This window comes from Triturus cristatus, chromosome 11, assembly GCF_964204655.1.
Source record: "Triturus cristatus chromosome 11, aTriCri1.1, whole genome shotgun sequence".
Classification (NCBI taxonomy): Eukaryota; Metazoa; Chordata; class Amphibia; order Caudata; family Salamandridae; genus Triturus; species Triturus cristatus.
In genome coordinates this window covers 1,142,004,205-1,142,019,830 of record NC_140594.1, presented here as the reverse complement: position 1 = coordinate 1,142,019,830, position 15,626 = coordinate 1,142,004,205, and the positions used below count along the sequence as shown (strand labels likewise).

At 45.7% G+C, this 15,626-nt stretch overlaps 4 non-coding genes across 4 annotated transcripts; all 4 read left to right on the top strand.

The window, feature by feature from the left end:
* Positions 1 to 1,044: 1,044 nt before the first annotated feature.
* TRNAG-UCC (transfer RNA glycine (anticodon UCC)) lies at positions 1,045 to 1,116 on the top strand. Its single transcript has one exon. It is a non-coding gene; the product is annotated as a tRNA-Gly (tRNA).
* A 4,684-nt stretch (positions 1,117 to 5,800) lies between these two features.
* TRNAG-UCC (transfer RNA glycine (anticodon UCC)) lies at positions 5,801 to 5,872 on the top strand. Its single transcript has one exon. It is a non-coding gene; the product is annotated as a tRNA-Gly (tRNA).
* Positions 5,873 to 10,552: 4,680 nt separating this feature from the next.
* On the top strand, positions 10,553 to 10,624 carry TRNAG-UCC (transfer RNA glycine (anticodon UCC)). Its single transcript has one exon. It is a non-coding gene; the product is annotated as a tRNA-Gly (tRNA).
* Positions 10,625 to 12,134: 1,510 nt separating this feature from the next.
* On the top strand, positions 12,135 to 12,206 carry TRNAG-UCC (transfer RNA glycine (anticodon UCC)). The gene has a single exon. It is a non-coding gene; the product is annotated as a tRNA-Gly (tRNA).
* Positions 12,207 to 15,626: the final 3,420 nt, after the last annotated feature.

The window sequence follows — 15,626 nt, the reverse complement described above, 5'->3', positions numbered from 1 at the left end:
TCCAAGTGGCAGATTTCCACGGAAAGAGCCTCTCGCTGCAGCAGGAAGGTTGGATACTTCAAATTGGCATAGTTTCCTGTCCAGCGTCCTCTCACGTCCCGAACACTCCCAAACGCTCAAAAGCCTTGCCCTCACCGGGTAGATCTCTGGCTCCCAGGTAAAGCCAAATCCTGAGTATGCTAGTGCTAGGATCACAGAGAAAGGACAGGGACAGAGAGCTGCTGTCTTGGTAAAGGCCTGAAACGGTTAATTCCTAAGAGGATCTGCACTTTCAGTTATGACTGACTGTGAGTGGGGAAGATGAAGATTTTCTGTACCCAGCATACCTTGCGATGTGCTTAGGCAAATGAGGAGAGAGCCCCACCAATCCCTTGCCACTCCGCTGAAAGCTCCTCCTCTGCATAAAGAGAGCACTTTCACAAGGGAGCAGAGTGGCGCAGCGGAAGCGTGCTGGGCCCATAACCCAGAGGTCGATGGATCGAAACCATCCTCTGCTAATATTGCTTGATTTTTCTTCCTAGGACTAATCTGTCATTTCCACCCTGCCAGCAAGGAAAAGCGCAGGCTTGTGCTAGCTATGTGAGAAAAGACTTCTCAACTATCTGTCTCTGCTGTAAATCAAGAGAGTGATCGTCAAAGGATCAACCCTATACTTTGAAAGTAAAGATACCCAATTAGAAGCATAAATGACAGGTGGGACCTTCACACGTTTTTCGGGGCATGCTTTGAATTTCATTCTTCCCTTTTTGTTCTGCTTTTATCAATCTCCTATGCATTTCATGGAATTTACTCCCTTTCTCTTCGCTGCTTTGCTTCCGATGCTGCCCATATGCTCATTTCCACTATTTGTACTGCTGCTTTCCATTTCTTCTCTTCTGCACAGCTTTGTCCTTGGTTTCAATCCCCAGTTCTTTACCCTCTGCAAGACAATTTCTACTGCTTTTCATGTTGGTATCCACACCAAATGCAGCATTGGAACCGGTGCAAGATTGCCACTGCACTCGGCGTTGTAACATCTGGAAGCTAGAGGACACACATCAGAAGGCGTTGGTGGTATAGTGGTGAGCATAGCTGCCTTCCAAGCAGTTGACCCGGGTTCGATTCCCGGCCAACGCAGTGCAAATATTTATATATTCTCCAAGCAGGATATATTTTAATGCAACATGTCACAAAACTGAAATATCAGAATAATCAGCCGTTATATAAAAAAATAAACAAACACGTAGGTAGACATCTCGATCGCCTCATCTGCTACATTCATTGTCCCAATATATGCTATTTTCCATAAAGCACTCACCACTCACATGTGCTGATAATAAATATTTTGCTGGGGGCAGGCAATGAAAGGGCTGAGCCCCGACCAGACATTATAACCCCAGCAACCCTATTTTAAAAAGCATTTCTAGGCGATATCTAGCCTCTGCAAATAATAGGCAAGATCCACCGATAAATCTGGCAAAAGTCCCCAAGATTTTGTGCATACTTGTGCTCTCACCTGAATGCAGCGCCACCTTGTAACTATCGGATGTAACTGCGGCTCAGAAAAATGTTTTATCAGAGGGCAAGTTGAGAGGACTCCAAGTGGCAGATTTCCACGGAAAGAGCCTCTCACTGCAGCAGGAAGGTTGGATACTTTAAATTGGCATAGTTTCCTGTCCAGCGTCCTCTCACGTCCCGAACGCTCCCAAACGCTCAAACGCCTCACACTGGGCAAGCCCTCACCGGGTAGATCTCTGGCTCCCAGGTAAAGCCAAATCCTGAGTATGCTAGTGCTAGGATCACAGAGAAAGGACAGGGACAGAGAGCTGCTGTCTTGGTAAAGGCCTGAAACGGCTAATTCCTAAGAGGGTCTGCACTTTCAGTTATGACTGACTGTGAGTGGGGAAGATGAAGATTTTCTGTACCCAGCATACCTTGCGATGTGCTTAGGCAAATGAGGAGAGAGCCCCACCAATCCCTTGCCACTCCGCTGAAAGCTCCTCCTCTGCATAAAGAGAGCACTTTCACAAGGGAGCAGAGTGGTGCAGCGGAAGCGTGCTGGGCCCATAACCCAGAGGTCGATGGATCGAAACCATCCTCTGCTAATATTGCTTGATTTTTCTTCCTAGGACTAATCTGTCATTTCCACCCTGCCAGCAAGGAAAAGTGCAGGCTTGTGCTAGCTATGTGAGAAAAGACTTCTCAACTATCTGTCTCTGCTGTAAATCAAGAGAGTGATCGTCAAAGGATTAACCCTATACTTTGAAAGTAAAGATACCCAATTAGAAGCATAAATGACAGGTGGGACCTTCACACGTTTTTCGGGGCATGCTTTGAATTTCATTCTTCCCTTTTTGTTCTGCTTTTATCAATCTCCTATGCATTTCATGGAATTTACTCCCTTTCTCTTCGCTGCTTTGCTTCCGATGCTGCCCATATGCTCATTTCCACTATTTGTACTGCTGCTTTCCATTTCTTCTCTTCTGCACAGCTTTGTCCTTGGTTTCAATCCCCAGTTCTTTACCCTCTGCAAGACAATTTCTACTGCTTTTCATGTTGGTATCCACACCAAATGCACCATTGGAACCGGTGCAAGATTGCCACTGCACTCGGCGTTGTAACATCTGGAACCTAGAGGACACACATCAGAGGGCGTTGGTGGTATAGTGGTGAGCATAGCTGCCTTCCAAGCAGATGACCCGGGTTCGATTCCCGGCCAACGCAGTGCAAATATTTATATATTCTCCAAGCAGGATATATTTTAATGCAACATGTCACAAAACTGAAATATCAGAAACAGAATAATCAGCCGTTATATAAAAAAATAAACAAACACGTAGGTAGACATCTCGATCGCCTCATCTGCTACATTCATTGTCCCAATATATGCTATTTTCCATAAGCACTCAGCACTCTCATGTGCTGATAATAAATATTTTGCTGGGGGCAGGCAATGAAAGGGCTGAGCCCCGACCAGACATTATAACCCCAGCATCCCTATTTTAAAAAGCATTTCTAGGCGATATCTAGCCTCTGAAAATAATAGGCAAGATCCACCGATAAATCTGGCAAAAGTCCCCAAGATTTTGTGCATACTTGTGCTCTCACCTGAATGCAGCGCCACCTTGTAACCATCGGATGTAACTGCGGCTCAGAAAAATGTTTTATCAGAGGGCAAGTTGAGAGGACTCCAAGTGGCAGATTTCCATGGAAAGAGCCTCTCGCTGCAGCAGGAAGGTTGGATACTTCAAATTGGCATAGTTTCCTGTCCAGCGTCCTCTCACGTCCCGAACGCTCCCAAACGCTCAAAAGCCTCACACCGGGCAAGACCTCACCGGGTAGATCTCTGGCTCCCAGGTAAAGCCAAATCCTGAGTATGCTAGTGCTAGGATCACAGAGAAAGGACAGGGACAGAGAGCTGCTGTCTTGGTAAAGGCCTGAAACGGTTAATTCCTAAGAGGATCTGCACTTTCAGTTATGACTGACTGTGAGTGGGGAAGATGAAGATTTTCTGTACCCAGCATACCTTGCGATGTGCTTAGGCAAATGAGGAGAGAGCCCCACCAATCCCTTGCCACTCCGCTGAAAGCTCCTCCTCTGCATAAAGAGAGCACTTTCACAAGGGAGCAGAGTGGCGCAGCGGAAGCGTGCTGGGCCCATAACCCAGAGGTCGATGGATTGAAACCATCCTCTGCTAATATTGCTTGATTTTTCTTCCTAGGACTAATCTGTCATTTCCACCCTGCCAGCAAGGAAAAGCGCAGGCTTGTGCTAGCTATGTGAGAAAAGACTTCTCAACTATCTGTCTCTGCTGTAAATCAAGAGAGTGATCGTCAAAGGATCAACCCTATACTTTGAAAGTAAAGATACCCAATTAGAAGCATAAATGACAGGTGGGACCTTCACACGTTTTTCGGGGCATGCTTTGAATTTCATTCTTCCCTTTTTGTTCTGCTTTTATCAATCTCCTATGCATTTCATGGAATTTACTCCCTTTCTCTTCGCTGCTTTGCTTCCGATGCTGCCCATATGCTCATTTCCACTATTTGTACTGCTGCTTTCCATTTCTTCTCTTCTGCACAGCTTTGTCCTTGGTTTCAATCCCCAGTTCTTTACCCTCTGCAAGACAATTTCTACTGCTTTTCATGTTGGTATCCACACCAAATGCAGCATTGGAACCGGTGCAAGATTGCCACTGCACTCGGCGTTGTAACATCTGGAAGCTAGAGGACACACATCAGAAGGCGTTGGTGGTATAGTGGTGAGCATAGCTGCCTTCCAAGCAATTGACCCGGGTTCGATTCCCGGCCAACGCAGTGCAAATATTTATATATTCTCCAAGCAGGATATATTTTAATGCAACATGTCACAAAACTGAAATATCAGAATAATCAGCCGTTATATAAAAAAATAAACAAACACGTAGGTAGACATCTCGATCGCCTCATCTGCTACATTCATTGTCCCAATATATGCTATTTTCCATAAAGCACTCACCACTCACATGTGCTGATAATAAATATTTTGCTGGGGGCAGGCAATGAAAGGGCTGAGCCCCGACCAGACATTATAACCCCAGCAACCCTATTTTAAAAAGCATTTCTAGGCGATATCTAGCCTCTGAAAATAATAGGCAAGATCCACCGATAAATCTGGCAAAAGTCCCCAAGATTTTGTGCATACTTGTGCTCTCACCTGAATGCAGCGCCACCTTGTAACCATCGGATGTAACTGCGGCTCAGAAAAATGTTTTATCAGAGGGCAAGTTGAGAGGACTCCAAGTGGCAGATTTCCACGGAAAGAGCCTCTCGCTGCAGCAGGAAGGTTGGATACTTCAAATTGGCATAGTTTCCTGTCCAGCGTCCTCTCACGTCCCGAACGCTCAAAAGCCTCACACCGGGCAAGCCCTCACCGGGTAGATCTCTGGCTCCCAGGTAAAGCCAAATCCTGAGTATGCTAGTGCTAGGATCACAGAGAAAGGACAGGGACAGAGAGCTGCTGTCTTGGTAAAGGCCTGAAACGGCTAATTCCTAAGAGGGTCTGCACTTTCAGTTATGACTGACTGTGAGTGGGGAAGATGAAGATTTTCTGTACCCAGCATACCTTGCGATGTGCTTAGGCAAATGAGGAGAGAGCCCCACCAATCCCTTGCCACTCCGCTGAAAGCTCCTCCTCTGCATAAAGAGAGCACTTTCACAAGGGAGCAGAGTGGCGCAGCGGAAGCGTGCTGGGCCCATAACCCAGAGGTCGATGGATCGAAACCATCCTCTGCTAATATTGCTTGATTTTTCTTCCTAGGACTAATCTGTCATTTCCACCCTGCCAGCAAGGAAAAGCGCAGGCTTGTGCTAGCTATGTGAGAAAAGACTTCTCAACTATCTGTCTCTGCTGTAAATCAAGAGAGTGATCGTCAAAGGATCAACCCTATACTTTGAAAGTAAAGATACCCAATTAGAAGCATAAATGACAGGTGGGACCTTCACACGTTTTTCGGGGCATGCTTTGAATTTCATTCTTCCCTTTTTGTTCTGCTTTTATCAATCTCCTATGCATTTCATGGAATTTACTCCCTTTCTCTTCGCTGCTTTGCTTCCGATGCTGCCCATATGCTCATTTCCACTATTTGTACTGCTGCTTTCCATTTCTTCTCTTCTGCACAGCTTTGTCCTTGGTTTCAATCCCCAGTTCTTTACCCTCTGCAAGACAATTTCTACTGCTTTTCATGTTGGTATCCACACCAAATGCACCATTGGAACCGGTGCAAGATTGCCACTGCACTCGGCGTTGTAACATCTGGAACCTAGAGGACACACATCAGAGGGCGTTGGTGGTATAGTGGTGAGCATAGCTGCCTTCCAAGCAGTTGACCCGGGTTCGATTCCCGGCCAACGCAGTGCAAATATTTATATATTCTCCAAGCAGGATATATTTTAATGCAACATGTCACAAAACTGAAATATCAGAAACAGAATAATCAGCCGTTATATAAAAAAATAAACAAACACGTAGGTAGACATCTCGATCGCCTCATCTGCTACATTCATTGTCCCAATATATGCTATTTTCCATAAAGCACTCACCACTCACATGTGCTGATAATAAAAATTTTGCTGGGGGCAGGCAATGAAAGGGCTGAGCCCCGACCAGACATTATAACCCCAGCAACCCTATTTTAAAAAGCATTTCTAGGCGATATCTAGCCTCTGAAAATAATAGGCAAGATCCACCGATAAATCTGGCAAAAGTCCCCAAGATTTTGTGCATACTTGTGCTCTCACCTGAATGCAGCGCCACCTTGTAACTATCGGATGTAACTGCGGCTCAGAAAAATGTTTTATCAGAGGGCAAGTTGAGAGGACTCCAAGTGGCAGATTTCCACGGAAAGAGCCTCTCACTGCAGCAGGAAGGTTGGATACTTTAAATTGGCATAGTTTCCTGTCCAGCGTCCTCTCACGTCCCGAACGCTCCCAAACGCTCAAACGCCTCACACTGGGCAAGCCCTCACCGGGTAGATCTCTGGCTCCCAGGTAAAGCCAAATCCTGAGTATGCTAGTGCTAGGATCACAGAGAAAGGACAGGGACAGAGAGCTGCTGTCTTGGTAAAGGCCTGAAACGGCTAATTCCTAAGAGGGTCTGCACTTTCAGTTATGACTGACTGTGAGTGGGGAAGATGAAGATTTTCTGTACCCAGCATACCTTGCGATGTGCTTAGGCAAATGAGGAGAGAGCCCCACCAATCCCTTGCCACTCCGCTGAAAGCTCCTCCTCTGCATAAAGAGAGCACTTTCACAAGGGAGCAGAGTGGTGCAGCGGAAGCGTGCTGGGCCCATAACCCAGAGGTCGATGGATCGAAACCATCCTCTGCTAATATTGCTTGATTTTTCTTCCTAGGACTAATCTGTCATTTCCACCCTGCCAGCAAGGAAAAGTGCAGGCTTGTGCTAGCTATGTGAGAAAAGACTTCTCAACTATCTGTCTCTGCTGTAAATCAAGAGAGTGATCGTCAAAGGATTAACCCTATACTTTGAAAGTAAAGATACCCAATTAGAAGCATAAATGACAGGTGGGACCTTCACACGTTTTTCGGGGCATGCTTTGAATTTCATTCTTCCCTTTTTGTTCTGCTTTTATCAATCTCCTATGCATTTCATGGAATTTACTCCCTTTCTCTTCGCTGCTTTGCTTCCGATGCTGCCCATATGCTCATTTCCACTATTTGTACTGCTGCTTTCCATTTCTTCTCTTCTGCACAGCTTTGTCCTTGGTTTCAATCCCCAGTTCTTTACCCTCTGCAAGACAATTTCTACTGCTTTTCATGTTGGTATCCACACCAAATGCACCATTGGAACCGGTGCAAGATTGCCACTGCACTCGGCGTTGTAACATCTGGAACCTAGAGGACACACATCAGAGGGCGTTGGTGGTATAGTGGTGAGCATAGCTGCCTTCCAAGCAGATGACCCGGGTTCGATTCCCGGCCAACGCAGTGCAAATATTTATATATTCTCCAAGCAGGATATATTTTAATGCAACATGTCACAAAACTGAAATATCAGAAACAGAATAATCAGCCGTTATATAAAAAAATAAACAAACACGTAGGTAGACATCTCGATCGCCTCATCTGCTACATTCATTGTCCCAATATATGCTATTTTCCATAAAGCACTCACCACTCACATGTGCTGATAATAAATATTTTGCTGGGGGCAGGCAATGAAAGGGCTGAGCCCCGACCAGACATTATAACCCCAGCAACCCTATTTTAAAAAGCATTTCTAGGCGATATCTAGCCTCTGAAAATAATAGGCAAGATCCACCGATAAATCTGGCAAAAGTCCCTAAGATTTTGTGCATACTTGTGCTCTCACCTGAATGCAGCGCCACCTTGTAACCATCGGATGTAACTGCGGCTCAGAAAAATGTTTTATCAGAGGGCAAGTTGAGAGGACTCCAAGTGGCAGATTTCCACGGAAAGAGCCTCTCGCTGCAGCAGGAAGGTTGGATACTTCAAATTGGCATAGTTTCCTGTCCAGCGTCCTCTCACGTCCCGAATGCTCCCAAACGCTCAAAAGCCTCACACCGGGCAAGCCCTCACCGGGTAGATCTCTGGCTCCCAGGTAAAGCCAAATCCTGAGTATGCTAGTGCTAGGATCACAGAGAAAGGACAGGGACAGAGAGCTGCTGTCTTGGTAAAGGCCTGAAACGGTTAATTCCTAAGAGGATCTGCACTTTCAGTTATGACTGACTGTGAGTGGGGAAGATGAAGATTTTCTGTACCCAGCATACCTTGCGATGTGCTTAGGCAAATGAGGAGAGAGCCCCACCAATCCCTTGCCACTCCGCTGAAAGCTCCTCCTCTGCATAAAGAGAGCACTTTCACAAGGGAGCAGAGTGGCGCAGCGGAAGCGTGCTGGGCCCATAACCCAGAGGTCGATGGATCGAAACCATCCTCTGCTAATATTGCTTGATTTTTCTTCCTAGGACTAATCTGTCATTTCCACCCTGCCAGCAAGGAAAAGCGCAGGCTTGTGCTAGCTATGTGAGAAAAGACTTCTCAACTATCTGTCTCTGCTGTAAATCAAGAGAGTGATCGTCAAAGGATCAACCCTATACTTTGAAAGTAAAGATACCCAATTAGAAGCATAAATGACAGGTGGGACCTTCACACGTTTTTCGGGGCATGCTTTGAATTTCATTCTTCCCTTTTTGTTCTGCTTTTATCAATCTCCTATGCATTTCATGGAATTTACTCCCTTTCTCTTCGCTGCTTTGCTTCCGATGCTGCCCATATGCTCATTTCCACTATTTGTACTGCTGCTTTCCATTTCTTCTCTTCTGCACAGCTTTGTCCTTGGTTTCAATCCCCAGTTCTTTACCCTCTGCAAGACAATTTCTACTGCTTTTCATGTTGGTATCCACACCAAATGCAGCATTGGAACCGGTGCAAGATTGCCACTGCACTCGGCGTTGTAACATCTGGAAGCTAGAGGACACACATCAGAAGGCGTTGGTGGTATAGTGGTGAGCATAGCTGCCTTCCAAGCAATTGACCCGGGTTCGATTCCCGGCCAACGCAGTGCAAATATTTATATATTCTCCAAGCAGGATATATTTTAATGCAACATGTCACAAAACTGAAATATCAGAATAATCAGCCGTTATATAAAAAAATAAACAAACACGTAGGTAGACATCTCGATCGCCTCATCTGCTACATTCATTGTCCCAATATATGCTATTTTCCATAAAGCACTCACCACTCACATGTGCTGATAATAAATATTTTGCTGGGGGCAGGCAATGAAAGGGCTGAGCCCCGACCAGACATTATAACCCCAGCAACCCTATTTTAAAAAGCATTTCTAGGCGATATCTAGCCTCTGAAAATAATAGGCAAGATCCACCGATAAATCTGGCAAAAGTCCCCAAGATTTTGTGCATACTTGTGCTCTCACCTGAATGCAGCGCCACCTTGTAACCATCGGATGTAACTGCGGCTCAGAAAAATGTTTTATCAGAGGGCAAGTTGAGAGGACTCCAAGTGGCAGATTTCCACGGAAAGAGCCTCTCGCTGCAGCAGGAAGGTTGGATACTTCAAATTGGCATAGTTTCCTGTCCAGCGTCCTCTCACGTCCCGAACGCTCAAAAGCCTCGCCCTCACCGGGTAGATCTCTGGCTCCCAGGTAAAGCCAAATCCTGAGTATGCTAGTGCTAGGATCACAGAGAAAGGACAGGGACAGAGAGCTGCTGTCTTGGTAAAGGCCTGAAACGGCTAATTCCTAAGAGGGTCTGCACTTTCAGTTATGACTGACTGTGAGTGGGGAAGATGAAGATTTTCTGTACCCAGCATACCTTGCGATGTGCTTAGGCAAATGAGGAGAGAGCCCCACCAATCCCTTGCCACTCCGCTGAAAGCTCCTCCTCTGCATAAAGAGAGCACTTTCACAAGGGAGCAGAGTGGCGCAGCGGAAGCGTGCTGGGCCCATAACCCAGAGGTCGATGGATCGAAACCATCCTCTGCTAATATTGCTTGATTTTTCTTCCTAGGACTAATCTGTCATTTCCACCCTGCCAGCAAGGAAAAGCGCAGGCTTGTGCTAGCTATGTGAGAAAAGACTTCTCAACTATCTGTCTCTGCTGTAAATCAAGAGAGTGATCGTCAAAGGATCAACCCTATACTTTGAAAGTAAAGATACCCAATTAGAAGCATAAATGACAGGTGGGACCTTCACACGTTTTTCGGGGCATGCTTTGAATTTCATTCTTCCCTTTTTGTTCTGCTTTTATCAATCTCCTATGCATTTCATGGAATTTACTCCCTTTCTCTTCGCTGCTTTGCTTCCGATGCTGCCCATATGCTCATTTCCACTATTTGTACTGCTGCTTTCCATTTCTTCTCTTCTGCACAGCTTTGTCCTTGGTTTCAATCCCCAGTTCTTTACCCTCTGCAAGACAATTTCTACTGCTTTTCATGTTGGTATCCACACCAAATGCACCATTGGAACCGGTGCAAGATTGCCACTGCACTCGGCGTTGTAACATCTGGAACCTAGAGGACACACATCAGAGGGCGTTGGTGGTATAGTGGTGAGCATAGCTGCCTTCCAAGCAGTTGACCCGGGTTCGATTCCCGGCCAACGCAGTGCAAATATTTATATATTGTCCAAGCAGGATATATTTTAATGCAACATGTCACAAAACTGAAATATCAGAAACAGAATAATCAGCCGTTATATAAAAAAATAAACAAACACGTAGGTAGACATCTCGATCGCCTCATCTGCTACATTCATTGTCCCAATATATGCTATTTTCCATAAAGCACTCACCACTCACATGTGCTGATAATAAATATTTTGCTGGGGGCAGGCAATGAAAGGGCTGAGCCCCGACCAGACATTATAACCCCAGCAACCCTATTTTAAAAAGCATTTCTAGGCGATATCTAGCCTCTGAAAATAATAGGCAAGATCCACCGATAAATCTGGCAAAAGTCCCCAAGATTTTGTGCATACTTGTGCTCTCACCTGAATGCAGCGCCACCTTGTAACCATCGGATGTAACTGCGGCTCAGAAAAATGTTTTATCAGAGGGCAAGTTGAGAGGACTCCAAGTGGCAGATTTCCACGGAAAGAGCCTCTCGCTGCAGCAGGAAGGTTGGATACTTCAAATTGGCATAGTTTCCTGTCCAGCGTCCTCTCACGTCCCGAACACTCCCAAACGCTCAAAAGCCTTGCCCTCACCGGGTAGATCTCTGGCTCCCAGGTAAAGCCAAATCCTGAGTATGCTAGTGCTAGGATCACAGAGAAAGGACAGGGACAGAGAGCTGCTGTCTTGGTAAAGGCCTGAAACGGTTAATTCCTAAGAGGATCTGCACTTTCAGTTATGACTGACTGTGAGTGGGGAAGATGAAGATTTTCTGTACCCAGCATACCTTGCGATGTGCTTAGGCAAATGAGGAGAGAGCCCCACCAATCCCTTGCCACTCCGCTGAAAGCTCCTCCTCTGCATAAAGAGAGCACTTTCACAAGGGAGCAGAGTGGCGCAGCGGAAGCGTGCTGGGCCCATAACCCAGAGGTCGATGGATCGAAACCATCCTCTGCTAATATTGCTTGATTTTTCTTCCTAGGACTAATCTGTCATTTCCACCCTGCCAGCAAGGAAAAGCGCAGGCTTGTGCTAGCTATGTGAGAAAAGACTTCTCAACTATCTGTCTCTGCTGTAAATCAAGAGAGTGATCGTCAAAGGATCAACCCTATACTTTGAAAGTAAAGATACCCAATTAGAAGCATAAATGACAGGTGGGACCTTCACACGTTTTTCGGGGCATGCTTTGAATTTCATTCTTCCCTTTTTGTTCTGCTTTTATCAATCTCCTATGCATTTCATGGAATTTACTCCCTTTCTCTTCGCTGCTTTGCTTCCGATGCTGCCCATATGCTCATTTCCACTATTTGTACTGCTGCTTTCCATTTCTTCTCTTCTGCACAGCTTTGTCCTTGGTTTCAATCCCCAGTTCTTTACCCTCTGCAAGACAATTTCTACTGCTTTTCATGTTGGTATCCACACCAAATGCAGCATTGGAACCGGTGCAAGATTGCCACTGCACTCGGCGTTGTAACATCTGGAAGCTAGAGGACACACATCAGAAGGCGTTGGTGGTATAGTGGTGAGCATAGCTGCCTTCCAAGCAGTTGACCCGGGTTCGATTCCCGGCCAACGCAGTGCAAATATTTATATATTCTCCAAGCAGGATATATTTTAATGCAACATGTCACAAAACTGAAATATCAGAATAATCAGCCGTTATATAAAAAAATAAACAAACACGTAGGTAGACATCTCGATCGCCTCATCTGCTACATTCATTGTCCCAATATATGCTATTTTCCATAAAGCACTCACCACTCACATGTGCTGATAATAAATATTTTGCTGGGGGCAGGCAATGAAAGGGCTGAGCCCCGACCAGACATTATAACCCCAGCAACCCTATTTTAAAAAGCATTTCTAGGCGATATCTAGCCTCTGAAAATAATAGGCAAGATCCACCGATAAATCTGGCAAAAGTCCCCAAGATTTTGTGCATACTTGTGCTCTCACCTGAATGCAGCGCCACCTTGTAACTATCGGATGTAACTGCGGCTCAGAAAAATGTTTTATCAGAGGGCAAGTTGAGAGGACTCCAAGTGGCAGATTTCCACGGAAAGAGCCTCTCACTGCAGCAGGAAGGTTGGATACTTTAAATTGGCATAGTTTCCTGTCCAGCGTCCTCTCACGTCCCGAACGCTCCCAAACGCTCAAACGCCTCACACTGGGCAAGCCCTCACCGGGTAGATCTCTGGCTCCCAGGTAAAGCCAAATCCTGAGTATGCTAGTGCTAGGATCACAGAGAAAGGACAGGGACAGAGAGCTGCTGTCTTGGTAAAGGCCTGAAACGGCTAATTCCTAAGAGGGTCTGCACTTTCAGTTATGACTGACTGTGAGTGGGGAAGATGAAGATTTTCTGTACCCAGCATACCTTGCGATGTGCTTAGGCAAATGAGGAGAGAGCCCCACCAATCCCTTGCCACTCCGCTGAAAGCTCCTCCTCTGCATAAAGAGAGCACTTTCACAAGGGAGCAGAGTGGTGCAGAGGAAGCGTGCTGGGCCCATAACCCAGAGGTCGATGGATCGAAACCATCCTCTGCTAATATTGCTTGATTTTTCTTCCTAGGACTAATCTGTCATTTCCACCCTGCCAGCAAGGAAAAGTGCAGGCTTGTGCTAGCTATGTGAGAAAAGACTTCTCAACTATCTGTCTCTGCTGTAAATCAAGAGAGTGATCGTCAAAGGATTAACCCTATACTTTGAAAGTAAAGATACCCAATTAGAAGCATAAATGACAGGTGGGACCTTCACACGTTTTTCGGGGCATGCTTTGAATTTCATTCTTCCCTTTTTGTTCTGCTTTTATCAATCTCCTATGCATTTCATGGAATTTACTCCCTTTCTCTTCGCTGCTTTGCTTCCGATGCTGCCCATATGCTCATTTCCACTATTTGTACTGCTGCTTTCCATTTCTTCTCTTCTGCACAGCTTTGTCCTTGGTTTCAATCCCCAGTTCTTTACCCTCTGCAAGACAATTTCTACTGCTTTTCATGTTGGTATCCACACCAAATGCACCATTGGAACCGGTGCAAGATTGCCACTGCACTCGGCGTTGTAACATCTGGAACCTAGAGGACACACATCAGAGGGCGTTGGTGGTATAGTGGTGAGCATAGCTGCCTTCCAAGCAGATGACCCGGGTTCGATTCCCGGCCAACGCAGTGCAAATATTTATATATTCTCCAAGCAGGATATATTTTAATGCAACATGTCACAAAACTGAAATATCAGAAACAGAATAATCAGCCGTTATATAAAAAAATAAACAAACACGTAGGTAGACATCTCGATCGCCTCATCTGCTACATTCATTGTCCCAATATATGCTATTTTCCATAAGCACTCAGCACTCTCATGTGCTGATAATAAATATTTTGCTGGGGGCAGGCAATGAAAGGGCTGAGCCCCGACCAGACATTATAACCCCAGCATCCCTATTTTAAAAAGCATTTCTAGGCGATATCTAGCCTCTGAAAATAATAGGCAAGATCCACCGATAAATCTGGCAAAAGTCCCCAAGATTTTGTGCATACTTGTGCTCTCACCTGAATGCAGCGCCACCTTGTAACCATCGGATGTAACTGCGGCTCAGAAAAATGTTTTATCAGAGGGCAAGTTGAGAGGACTCCAAGTGGCAGATTTCCACGGAAAGAGCCTCTCGCTGCAGCAGGAAGGTTGGATACTTCAAATTGGCATAGTTTCCTGTCCAGCGTCCTCTCACGTCCCGAACGCTCCCAAACGCTCAAAAGCCTCACACCGGGCAAGCCCTCACCGGGTAGATCTCTGGCTCCCAGGTAAAGCCAAATCCTGAGTATGCTAGTGCTAGGATCACAGAGAAAGGACAGGGACAGAGAGCTGCTGTCTTGGTAAAGGCCTGAAACGGTTAATTCCTAAGAGGATCTGCACTTTCAGTTATGACTGACTGTGAGTGGGGAAGATGAAGATTTTCTGTACCCAGCATACCTTGCGATGTGCTTAGGCAAATGAGGAGAGAGCCCCACCAATCCCTTGCCACTCCGCTGAAAGCTCCTCCTCTGCATAAAGAGAGCACTTTCACAAGGGAGCAGAGTGGCGCAGCGGAAGCGTGCTGGGCCCATAACCCAGAGGTCGATGGATCGAAACCATCCTCTGCTAATATTGCTTGATTTTTCTTCCTAGGACTAATCTGTCATTTCCACCCTGCCAGCAAGGAAAAGCGCAGGCTTGTGCTAGCTATGTGAGAAAAGACTTCTCAACTATCTGTCTCTGCTGTAAATCAAGAGAGTGATCGTCAAAGGATCAACCCTATACTTTGAAAGTAAAGATACCCAATTAGAAGCATAAATGACAGGTGGGACCTTCACACGTTTTTCGGGGCATGCTTTGAATTTCATTCTTCCCTTTTTGTTCTGCTTTTATCAATCTCCTATGCATTTCATGGAATTTACTCCCTTTCTCTTCGCTGCTTTGCTTCCGATGCTGCCCATATGCTCATTTCCACTATTTGTACTGCTGCTTTCCATTTCTTCTCTTCTGCACAGCTTTGTCCTTGGTTTCAATCCCCAGTTCTTTACCCTCTGCAAGACAATTTCTACTGCTTTTCATGTTGGTATCCACACCAAATGCAGCATTGGAACCGGTGCAAGATTGCCACTGCACTCGGCGTTGTAACATCTGGAAGCTAGAGGACACACATCAGAAGGCGTTGGTGGTATAGTGGTGAGCATAGCTGCCTTCCAAGCAATTGACCCGGGTTCGATTCCCGGCCAACGCAGTGCAAATATTTATATATTCTCCAAGCAGGATATATTTTAATGCAACATGTCACAAAACTGAAATATCAGAATAATCAGCCGTTATATAAAAAAATAAACAAACACGTAGGTAGACATCTCGATCGCCTCATCTGCTACATTCATTGTCCCAATATATGCTATTTTCCATAAAGCACTCACCACTCACATGTGCTGATAATAAATATTTTGCTGGGGGCAGGCAATGAAAGGGCTGAGCCC